Source organism: Chenopodium album, chromosome 10 (genome assembly GCF_948465745.1).
Source record: "Chenopodium album chromosome 10, dcCheAlbu1.1, whole genome shotgun sequence".
Lineage (NCBI taxonomy): Eukaryota > Viridiplantae > Streptophyta > Magnoliopsida > Caryophyllales > Amaranthaceae > Chenopodium > Chenopodium album.
The window spans coordinates 7986849-7999898 of record NC_137843.1 but is presented as its reverse complement, the minus strand read 5'-3'; positions in this window follow the sequence as shown (position 1 = coordinate 7999898).

The following is a 13050-nucleotide window of genomic DNA, read 5'->3' as shown; positions in this document are numbered from 1 at the left end:
TCCTAATTTCCTTCTCTCATAAACAATTCATTTGAGCTCAATTCAGTTCAATAAATCAGAAATAGGCCCTAAGTTGTTATTTCTCGTTATCTCTCTCATTATCATATGCAATTTTAGCTTTTTTTTTTTTTCTCCATTTAATACTAGATAAAATTTGCCTAAGAGTCCATGCAAACTCATTTGTTGCAATAATATGTAGTTGAGGTAGTAAAAAATTAAAATATATAAATAAAACAAAAGATAACATTTTATTCATTTTACCAAAGAGAAAAAGAAAAGGCTAAGTATTACGGAGTACCAAATTAAAGCAAATTTTCATTCAAAAAACGTGAAGCGGCTATTAAATTAAATTCAACAAGTACTTAATTAGGAATTCTGCTCTATGTGCCCAACATTTATGTAATTATTTTGATTTTTTTAATATTGGTGGACCCTAATATTATTCATACAAATGAATAATAGAATGACGAATGTAAACTTCATTATTGCCGTTATTGTCTACTTCCCATTATTAATATCTTTCTAGTACGTACTTTTATACAATTCATAAGCAAGAGTTATGATAAAAAGTTGGGAAACTATACTTTGTAGGTTTTCTTATCACAACTAATTTAATCAAGCTTTATATGGTGTAATTTTTTTAACTAGTACTTCATCGAAGAATGATAGATTTCGAAATTAACTGTCCGAGAATGGAGTGCAAGTATGTATTCCATTAATGTCTAATTATATGTAATACTTTTACAGGTTTTGTTTTATATAAAAGGCCAGTCGAGCAGGTTGCATTTTAGATTTTTGGGTGTTGAGACTTCCATAAGATCTCTCTATTACTTTGAGAAGAAAATCGTGGGTAAATATAATTACATTAGATGAATATAATGCATTTTAGCTAGGGTTCATTTTCGTAACTGCAACACTTTATCAGTCATGATAATGATTTTGGCCTGGATTTCAAGAAATTAATGCATGGCTGGAAAATGACGAAATTTTTAGAAGTTAAATATCCTTTTCACATTATTTAAGTTTGCAAAGACTTGACACTTGAGTTACATCTACATAATATTGTGATTGATTTGGATTTTTCATGCATTTATTACTGGACACTGGTGCTTAGCTGATTCTACTAGTTGTAGCTTTGACTTTCATATATGGAAATTATTTGACTTAAAGTTTTCAAATGCCTTTAATAAGCTTGTACTATTTCATGAAATATCAATAAGTTTTTCGGTTAATTGTTAATTAGTACAGTACGTCCAGCTTGACTCATCAATTAATTTAAAGAGACACAAAGTTTTTTTTTTTTTTTTTTTTTTTTAATTTATTTTTTTGGCAGAAGACACATATGTATAGTTGATTCAACCTATCCGTTCTTTTTTACTTGACCCGCTTTGACTTTTACACTATTCGCTACCCCTTCTTTGATAATCTTTTGTGAATAATATATAAGGAAAAACATATCCATGTGAGACCTTTTTGAATTCGTCTCAATAAATACTATCATAATATATAACTTTTATAATTTTTACTTATGGAGAGTTAAAGTTATCGAGCGTTAAAATTTTGCATTGGCAAACATGATAAAAGAAACAGGTCAAGTAAAAAAGAACAGAGGAAGTATCATTTATCGCTCTGTACGTACTTCATAAAATTACTCAACTGATCTATAATTGTCCTTAATTGGATCATGAAGTATGAAAGCTATAATTGAAAGTGAGGTTTAGTCTTAAATAAAGTTTTAAAAATAAATGAAAACTTATAATTAGTTAATATAATCCATTGAAAATGGGAAGAGTACTTCATCAAGCGTCCCAGATCCTCACCAGATCTTCTTTGACCACAATAAAATATTTCCTCCGTTTCTATTTAGTTGATACCGTTTTGTTTTCCCTATTTACAAACTACATTTTGACTAAGGGCCTGTTCTCTTACGTTGAAATTCAGTTCAGTTCAGTTCAGTTCAGCTGAGTTCAGTTTAGTTTAGTTTAGTTCAGTTCAGTTCAGCTCAATTCAGTTCAGTCCAGTTCAGTTCAGTTCAGTTCAGCTCCTAATTTCCTTCTCTTATAAAATATTCATTTCAGTTCAGTTCAGTTTAGTTCAGCTCAGTTCAGTTCAGTTCAGTTCAGTTCAGTTCAGTTCAGTTCAGCTGAGTTCAGTCAATGAGAACAGACCCTAACTTTTGTAATCAATAGCTACATACGATAAAACATTCAAGTAAGACCTTGTTTAAATCGTTTCAATGTATATTTTATTAATATTCACTTTTAATAATTTTATAATGTTAAGCATTAGAGATATTAATTGTTGAAATAGTGTGTTGACATGCGTGATAAAAGAAATGTGTCAACGAACTAAATAAAAACGAATGAAGGTATAGTATTACAATGCTAGCTTTTTGGGTTTGAAGTGATTTTTTTTTTATTTATTTTTTTTTCAGCTTGTGCTTGGTGGTAAAGATTTGTCATTTCAACCAAAATTTCATATTGTTTATTGTTGGCCCTATGCAATAATGATGAATTTATGAGTTTATGACACTAAAATCTATGAATAATTGAAGTCAATTGAAGATACAATAGTATCTCATGCCACCTTATTGATCTGCAAATACATGCCTTAAGCCTCGATGGCTCGATCCATTTGGCCCTTGTACAATATTTTCACAAGGTCATCACTCATCAAGAATAGAGGAGTATGTGTAATCGACAAGTTTGCTTAATGTGATGTTCTAGCCATTTTAGTTCATGCATATCCTCTAAATAATACAATTAAGTAGCTTGAGAAGCACTGAATAATAATGTTTTGATGGGATTGTATACAATGTGTGTATTTATGCCTTGATGTTAACTCGATCCTCCATGTATAGCCGCGAAAAGTATGTAACTTCACCCTTAGATTTAGTATTTAAAATAAAATAACAATACGCATTTTGGGGTCAATATACATGACAATCTAGCCCAAAACAAATTGAATCCAACAATTTCATCTAATTTAGTATTATGTATCTTTTTTGTGGAGTATATTATATTGGTACAAATTTAAATTAAAACCGTACGGAGTACTACTTGTTTCAGGTGAAACAATGGGACCTTACCGAAGGTCCTGAGAAGTGGTGAAGATTGGGCTCGGTCCAAGTGATGTTAGGCCAAGGATTTCCTGCACAGCAAACACACGTAAACTAGCCTCGGGGGTGTTGCCAAGGAAGACCCCTCCGATGCTAAAGTCAGTACAATGTGTAGAGAGAGAAAGCTATGCAAGAGAATTAATTGCTTGAGGCTTTATGTGAATGAATGTAAAATGGTGGAATTGATGGCTTTTATACCTTTGCACATATTGGAGAAGTGGGCCTAAGCCCAATTGACTTGCCACGTTTGACTGACCTTGACTTTAGCACAAATGGAGAGTTGAACCTTGACCTTGGGCTTTTAATTGGATCATTTATGGACTGGACTCAATTGGACTAAATTGGACCCAAACAACTTGCCCCCCAGACCCGATTCGGAAGGATGACGGGTCGGGTTTAATTAACCAGAAAAAACGAGGAAAGTAAATGATTTAATTAATCCAAAAAATTTGAATTTAAACCGCAATTAATGAAGTAACTGCAGTTGAACGGATAATTGAGGAAGTTGGACGGATAATGGGTAGTTAATTAGGAGGGAACGTGTTTAACGGTTACTTAATGAGGGATTTAAGAGAAAATTAAAGCGCGGACTCCCAAAATTCCCACTTTTGGAAATAAAACAAAAGGGGTGCACTATCTCTCCTCCTTTCTTCACAAACACGAACTCAAACTCGCGGAAAACCCCAGAACCCGCATCAAAACTTCACTGATTCCCCGAGAACTGAGCTTTGAAACTGAAATTCGTCACTCCGAACTTGTAGATCGACAAATTCCACCTCAGATTAAGGTAATTTTCCTTGATTTTTGTTTGATTTTCTTCGAATTTGAACACATCCCCCTTTTCCGACTTTTCTCTTCAAAAATCCGACAATGGTGAGAGGTGTGAGAGGTAGATCACGCCAGCCACGGCGAGCACGACAAACTTCGGATCCGAGAGACCGGATTGAAACATGGAATGGGGAAAGGGTAAGACCTGACCCTGCTGAGGGGATTAGAGCAACCCCGATCTCTTCGGCGCCTCCTGAGGGAACGGAGGAGCCGAGCGTCTCTGGGCAGGACGAAGAAGTCCCTGCCATGCTTTGGGATATACACCCCGACTTTGAGGAGTGGGAGAACCCCGAAGTGATCTCGGCGATGATGAAGAACATGCCTTACTTTTGGTGGGTAAGGCACGCCGAAGTGTATCGGTTCGCCGAGCAAATTGAGTTGCACTACGGCATTCTTGAAGCCGATGGGTACTGGTGCCGAATGCCTACGGCATCAGACAGGATTCATCGTCCACCCCCTGGGTATGTGGGGGTGTACACAAGGCAGCTTCAGTACGGGCTGCGTTTCCCTTTGGACAAGTTCGTTAGTGGTCTCCTGATTCACTACAAGATTTCTCTGTGCCAAATGACCCCCGTTAGCATCCGAAGGGTGATGACTTACTTATGGGTTTGTAAGTTCTTCAGATACACACCGAACCTGCACTGCTTTAAAAAGCTCCATCGGCTGGTGCCGAATGCTCAAAGCAGGTATGGCGAGCATGACGCTGGGTGGTATCGGATCGAGTCCCAAGCCCAGTACCTAACAATGTGGCCGAATGACTCTTCAGATAAGGACTGGAGAGGGCAATGGATTTGGGTTAGGGCACCCACAGATCCAGGCCATCCCTTCTTCTTCAGCGCTCCTCGGTATCTCTCCGAGCCTGACCCAGACATGTCGAGTCTAGGCCCTTTAGAAAATGATGGCCAAAGAGACTTTCATCTCAATCAGGCATATATCTTCGGGAAGAGAGACTACCCTGGAGGGATCGGCCGAATGAGATTTGTCCCGGAGACTTGGCTCCCAGATAACCATTATGTCTTCCAAGAGAATATGTTTGCTGCTGTCGGCCTCAGCCGAAAGTTTAGAGACGGTAAGCTCCTTCGACTGGGGCCGAGGCCTTCTCCTTTTTCTTTTTTTTTTTTTATTTGCACTTTTTCTTTGGAGTTGTCAAGCGTTTTTATTTTGCTGAACTAACTTCTACTCATTTGGGTGTTCAGAGCTGAACGAGGCCACCGCAAGAATCAATTACAAGCGTCTCGGCGTCAACGTTGAGAGGACCATCACAAATTCGGTTCCTCCCATCACTGATCCGAAAGACAGGGAGGCGCATCTGGACCATTCTCACCTCCAGATTGAGGCTGCTGCACTCTATCAGAGGCAGAAACCCTGGTGGAAGAAGCGTGACCCTTGGTATCGCTTACTTCCCGAAGAGGAGGAGGCTACTCGGACAGCTGAAGAGGTTGCCCATGCCATCGAATCCTGCGAAGGAGGTGAGGGGACCTCCAAAGCTGCTGAAGACGAAGCAGTTGCTAGAGCCGAGGCAGAAGACTAGGCCTTAGTGAGTTTTTTTTTTTTTTTTTTTTAACTCAGTCCTTTCTTGCCCCCCAATTCTGCAGCCTGAAGGAGGCAGAAGGAGAGAAGGCAAAGCTCCAGCCCGTCCCGAAGACCTTTCGGACAGTGAATCCTCGGACTCAGGGGACATGGACGATCAGCCTCTCGTCCGCCGAAAGAGAAGAAGAACGAGTCCCGCTGTCGTGGGTCCCGATGGCTTCGAGCTGAGGCCGATGCCGGGGGTTGTTATTAGGGACCCTGCCCCTGGCCGAGACAGGGCTCGAGGTGCAAGAAGCTCAAGGGGTCCTCCACCCCCAGTTCAGCCACCACCAAGAATCCCATCTCCACCAAAAACTCCTCCTCCAGAAACACGAGAGATGGAGGTGGATCAAAGGACTCCTGAGCCGAAAGAGGCGGTTCAAGAGGAGGTGCTGAATCAGGAGAGCGCTTCTAAGCTCTCCACTGAGAAGGATCCAGCTACTACAGGGGTAGCTGAAGAGACAGTGGCAGCCAAAAACATAACAAATGCCGCCACTGTTGTAGGATTTGCTGCGGAGATTCAGCAAGCTGCTGACGCTCTTCTGACGCAGCCAGAGGAACATCCAGTGGTTGAAACAGTCAACCTGGATGAATCTGCTAAAGAGACGAAGGACCAGAATGCTGAGGTGCCTTCATCTTCAATTCCCTCAATTCAAACATTCAGGTCTGAAGAAATGGGGTTCTCGGCCCCCCGCATCCCAATTCCCGAGCACATCTGGGACTTCATTTGGGGCCAGAACAGAGAGGGAGCTGCTGCCTACTTCGGTAATTTTGCCGGCATGTCTGAAGTAGACAGAGCAAGGTTGTGGTCGCTGAAGGCCACTGCTGGGATGGGAGAATCCAGTAGAAGGGTTCCTGACCCTGCTAGATCCAACCAACTGCTGATGATGCCGGTAAATTTTTCTGTCTTGCCTTTACTTTCTTTTTACTTCAGCTCTTCAGTTGTTTGTTTGTTTTTTTTTTACTGACATGTGCCTCTGTTTCCAGTTTGTGCACAATCAGACTCTCACTGTAGAGCTGATAGACGATCTCCAGGACAAGTTGGAGATTGCTCAGGCTGAAGCATCCTTAGCCGAGGAGAAGGTAAAGGCTGCTGAAGAGAAGCAGACTGAAGCTCAAAAATACGAGAAAACAGGCTGCTGAGGCCCTCAAAAAGTTCTCATTGCTATGCAGGATGAGATCTTCCCCACCCTTCTTGAAGGGGAGCAACTGATCAATGAGTATGGGGCCGTTGACATTCCCAGCTTCAGGGCGGCCGTTGAGCGCCGAATTGCTGAGGAGGTTAACAACAGAGCTGCCCCTCAGATTCAAGAGCTGCAGTCAAGGGTTGAGGTCCTTGAGGCTAAAGAAAAGAATGCCGAAGAGGCAATGCAAGCCAAGGACGCTCAGATTTCTCAAGCTAACACCACTGCTGAATATCAAAGCCTGAGAATTGAAGATTTGGAGGGGCAGCTGAAGGCCGAGATTGAAGAGCTGTCTCAAGCAGAGACTACTATTGGCTTGGTTCGGGACCAGCTGAACAACACCAACACTGCTGCAAGCAGAGTTTAGCTGGATTTGGACGAAGCCAAACAAAATTTGGTCGATCAGCAAGCCGCTTCTCAGCAAGCCCTTGAAGGTGTCCAGAAGCAGCTCGCTGATGCTGAGGGGTTGTTGGCCGTGAGGAAGTACACTGAAGATCAGTATGCCACGGCCTTCCACCAAGGGTACAAAGTGGCCCAAAGATTGGCTCTTCATCTGGCGCCTGAGCTAGACTTTTATCAGTGCGAGCTTTGGGCTGAAGATCCAAAGCATCCTCATATGCTGTTTGCCAGTCAGGCTGAAGTGGACTTGGAGAATCGTCTCCAAGCTGAGGAGCTTGAGGCTGCTGAGGCTGAAGAAGCCGAGAACCAAGAGAGAGAAGCCCAAGCTCAAACTCAGCCTGCACATTCAACAGCTGGAACCGAAGCCAGCACAGAGCCCAGTGCCACTGAGAAGCGTGATCCTTCAGCTGAAGCCTAGGGAATCGGGCAGTCGTCTTCAGAATCTTGCGGATCAACTTGTGTTTAATTTCTGACTTGCCGCTTCTGAATTTTTGCCTTTATTTTGCTTCAGCTTGCCTTGATGTACAAACTGTTAGTTTTTGTATTTGTACGTACTTCGGCAGCTGTAATTTTCCGCTTGTGGGCGGCTGCCGATGCTTTACTTTATGTTTTAGAACACTCGAACTTGTAGCTTGTTTCCTGAGCACTTTTCTCATTTATCCAATGCTTTTCTCCCATTTCTTTGCCTTAATTGCATGCTTGTTTTTCTGAATTTTGAAATTTTTCGCAAAATTTGCTAAGTACAAAGCTTTCGGCTTGAAGATTAGCTGAAGACAGTCTGCCCCCCAGAAATCTGAAGACTTGGTCTTTGGATTTCTAAGTTGGGTTTTGTTTTCTTTTGCTTTCAGACGAAGCTAAGTAAAAATTTCTAACAGTTTTGCTATTTATTCTTGGTTTCCTGTCTATCTGAAAGAATAGATATCTGAAACACAAGGCCAACTGAAGGCAATGTTTCAGATAATGGCCCTCTGGGATACAAGGCTCAGCTAAGGCAATATCCCTGATTTGTCCATGGACTCATTGTCTTGGAGAACAAGTCTTGCTGAAATTTTCATTTCAGCTGAAAGACCAGAGTTCTTTAAAAGACGAGTTTGTCAGCAATCTGAAACCCGGTGCCCTGAAGGCGAAGGTTTCAGACAAGGCTGAATAAAAACCCTTAAAGAATAGATAGAATAAAGAAAAATTGAAAGAACAAAAAATTACAAATATTTATAGAAATGGTGGTTCTGAGGCCTTTCATTAATAACTCAAAATGTACTTACAAAGATTGTTCTGCCCCGAAGGGTTTACACATGATATTTCTTAAGTACATCAGCATTTCAGCTCAGTTCCATCTAACTGCCGAAGTCGGTATGTCCCTGGCTGAAGCTCATCATAATTTCATAGGGTCCCTCCCAAGCAGCTGAGAGTTTCCTATGGATTCGGCTTTTCTGAACTGCAGCAGCACTCCGAAGGACAAGGTCTCCAATTTTGAGAGGCCTCGCATGGACTCTTCGGTTGTAAAACTTGCTGATTCTCTGCTTGTAAGCAGCCATTCTATCTCGAGCCGAGTCTCTTACTTCGTCAAGGAAATCAAGAGATTCCTTCATAAGTTGCTCATTCTCAGCCGAGAAGTGGTGCACTTGGAAACTTTCAGAACCGATTTCTACTGGAAGAACTGCTTCGGCACCATACACCAACTCAAAAGGTGAATAGCCCGTAGCCTCTTTTTCGGTTGTCCGAAGTGACCAGAGGGTTCCTGGGAGTTCCTCTATCCACTTGGACTTTTGATCTTCAACCCTTTTCTTCAAAGCATTGAGGATCTGTTTATTTGCAACTTCGGCTTGGCCATTACTTTGTGGATGACACACTGCTGAATATGCCAACTTAATGCCGAACTGATCTGTATGCCGCCTCAGCGGCAAATTATCAAATTGCCTCCCATGATCGAAGACAAAAACCTTCGGAATACCGAAGCGAGTAATGATGTTCTGCCAGATAAATTTTCTGACAGTTTGCTCTGTGATATTCGAAGCTGCTTCAGCCTCAATCCATTTGCTGAAATAGTCGATGCCGACTATCAACCATATTTTTTGGTACGGTGCATCTGGAAAGGGTCCCAAAATATCCAATCCCCATTGAGCAAATGGAAGCGGATTAAGGATTGGCTAAAGGTCTCTGGCTGGCTGATGGATAACTGGTGCGAATTTTTGACATTTTTCACACTTTCTGACCAGCTCCTTAGCATCCGAGATCATGGTGGGCCAGTAATATCCGGCCCTCAGTGCCTTGTGGGCTAAGGTCCTCCCCCCGATGTGGTCCCCACAGACGGCGCTAAATTGTTTCGGGTGAAACAATGGGACCTTGCCGAAGGTCATGAGAAGTGGTGAAGACTGGGCTCGGTCCAAGTGATGTTGGGCCAAGGATTTCCTGCACAGCAAACACACGTAAACTAGCCTCGGGGGTGTTGCCGAGGAAGGCCCCTCCGATACTAAAGTCAGTACAATGTGTAGAGAGAGAAAGCTATGCAAGAGAATTAATTGCTTGAGGCTTTATGTGAATGAATATAAAATGGTGGAATTGATGGCTTTTATACCTTTGCACATATTGGAGAAGTGGGCCTAAGCCCAATTGACTTGCCACGTTTGACTGACCTTGACTTTAGCATAAATGGAGAGTTGAACCTTGACCTTGGGCTTTTAATTAGATCATTTATGGACTGGGCCCAATTGGACTAAATTGGACCCAAACACTACTAATTGCGAGATTAAAAGTATAAGGAAAATTTGTAAGCCACTGCCATTTACTTTGTACTTTTTGAAAACAACTACCATTTAAGTTTTATTTTTATTTTTATTTATTTTTTTATTTTTTTGAAAAACAACTACCATTATTAGAAAATTTGTTGGAGTACCACTACCATTAATGAGATATCTATGATATATTTTTGGAAAGATTATATTTTGGCAAATATTATCTATTGTATTTTAGTTAACTTCCAAGGATTCTAGTATATCTTTTATTGCTATTATTAGGGAGTGTAACTATTATATATTGACATTACGATCAATGAGAAATTCAAGCGATTCTATTCTAATTCTTCTCTAATTTATCATGGTATCAAGAGCAGGTTAATTTTTTTTCATCAACATAAACAATTATGGCCGGCGGTGAGACATCATCTCCGTCCCCTTCACTTATAATTATGGGTAATGCAAAAATTCCTGAAAATTATCTATATCGTCAATTTGATGATACTTGTTGGAGTATAGACACCGGAGCCACTCATTATGGTACCGGCACCAAATCTTGGTTATTTGATACCCACAACATTGAATGTCCGGTTGGGTTACTGAATGGCAAGAGTGTACTCGCTACTTTGGAAAGATCGATTCGTCTATCAGATAAAATCACCGTCAATGGAGTTCTTTTTGTGCCACATTTGACTTGCAATTTAATTTCTGTTTCACAACTTAGTGATCAATTAAAAGTTGTTGTTCAATTTAATTCATATATGTGTGCTGTACAGGACCAAATGAAGGAGCTGATTGGAAAGGGGCTTCGACGAGACGGACTTTATTACTTTAGCAAACCGGATATGGTGCGGCAACGTGTGTCTGTGATCGAAGCAACATCAGATTTAGAGCTATGGCATAGAAGAATGGGTCATCCTTCGAAAAGAGTGGTAAAGCTACTTCCTCATATTTACAATAATAAAGGTAGCCTAGATAAGGGATGTGAGGTGTGTTTTCGTGCTCAACATCCCAGAGACAAGTTTCCTTTGAGTGAGAATAAATCATCTAGAATTTTTGAGAAAATACATTGTGATTTATGGGGTCCGTATAGACATGTTTCGTCATGTGGAGCTCGTTATTTTTTAACTATTATTGATGACTTTTGTCGAATAGTTTGGATTTATTTATTGATTGATAAGACGGAGGTTTTCGGATATTTATGGCGTTTGTGACTATGGTTGATAGACAATTTAATCAAACAATTAAAATTGTGCAAAGTGATAATGGAACCGAGTTGAATTGTTTTCGTGATTATTTTGTTACAACTGGTATTTTTTTCTAAACCTCGTGTGTAGGGACTCCTCAACAAAATAGGAGGGTTGAGAGAAAACACAAACACATTCTTAATGTTGCTAGAGCTTTGAGATTTCAAGCCAAGCTACCTATTTATTTTTGGGGAGAGTGTGTGTTAGCTGCGGCTCATTTGATTAATCGAACTCCTACTCCTATTCTAAAAAATAAAACCCCTTTTGAGATTCTTTTCAATAAACAACCCTCATTTGATGCTATTCGAACTTTTGGTTGCTTATGTTTTGCTCACAATCAAAAGAATAGGGGAGATAAGTTTGCTAGTAGAAGTCGTAATGTGTTTTTGTGGGGTATCCTTTTAGGAAGAAAGGATGGAATCTTTTTTACCTTGAAACAAAGGAATTTTTTGTCTCTCGTGATGTGAAATTCGTTGAAGATATGTTTCCCTTTGGTAATCCGGATGATGTGAACATTGATGCAAATTTTGGTGATACGGGTGAAGATATACATGTTGATTTTGATGAATTTGAATTGGGATATGTTGATAATGGTGCACATGATATTGACAGTGCAAACAATTCGGGGGAAGGAAGGGAACCAGTCTCCTCCGCAACCACCCCGCGGCATAATGCTGCTGACCGCAGGGGGGCTGCGGAGTCCCCTGTCCCAACCCGTAAGCAACAGCAGCAGTAGGCAGAGGCTGCCTCTGCCTAGCCAATGCAGCAGCAAGCAGAAGCTACCCCTACTCACCCAATGCAGCAGCTAGCCAAGGCTGCCACTACCCAGCCAACGCAGTCAGAGTAGCAGCTAGCCGAGGCTGCCACTGCACAGTCCCAGCAGCTTGGGAAGTCTACGGTTGAGCATCACACAGACCCCACGATTAAGCAGCCACACTCGGAGTTGGGTCGTGGTTTTAGGGAAAAATATCCATCGGTTTTGCTACGGGATTTCATTACACACACGGTTGTTGCTAAGAGTCCGTCTCGTCCTTCCAATCAAACTCCAGGTACCCCGTATCCCCTAGCACATTATATAAATTGTAACACTTTTTCAGTGAATTATCGGAAATTTATTTCAGCCGTTGTTCAAACCAAAGATCCAACATCTTTTAAAGAAGCTATGAAGTATGAAGGGTGGCGCAAATCCATGAAAGAAGAATTCGGGCTTTGGAAGACAATGGCACATGGACTTTGGAATATCTTCCTCCGGGAAAGAAGGCTCTTGGAAGTCAATGGGTCTACAAGACCAAGTTTTTGTCGACCGGTGAGGTGGAGCAACTTAAATCTCATCTAGTTGTGTTCGGAATCATCAGAAAGCAGGCATTTATTATGATGAGACGTTCGCTCCGGTGGCTAAAATGACAACAGTCGGAACTGTTTTTGCTATTGCAGCTTAGAAGAATTGGGAACTCCACCAAATGGATGTTCACAATGCCTTTTTACATGGTGATCTTGATGAAGAGGTTTACATGAATTTACCTCCCGGGTTCGAGTGTTCGGATCCTAACTTGGTTTGCAGATTGCGCAAGTCACTATATGGTTTGAAACAAGCTCCTAGATGTTGGTTTGCAAAGCTAGCCAATGCTTTTAAATGTAACACCCTAGAAATTCCTTTCTTTTAAAATACCTATTTTGCCCTGTTTAAAACTTTAAATAGGAAAATCTAAGACATTACCGCCACCATGAAAACGGCTAAGGAAACTATCAAAGACACACAGCGGAAGACTAATTTCAAAACCATTCAAAACAAGTCAACTTGAAAAGACAATCTACGAAAGTAAAGTCAAACCAAAGTTAAACGAAGTAAAAAAAAAAAAAAAAAAAAAAAAAAAAAACAATCTACAACTTGGAACCATTATAGGCCCTTATTAAAACCAAACCGAACTCAAAACCTTTGCGTTAGTCATGCATAATAATAATGTCATAAATAA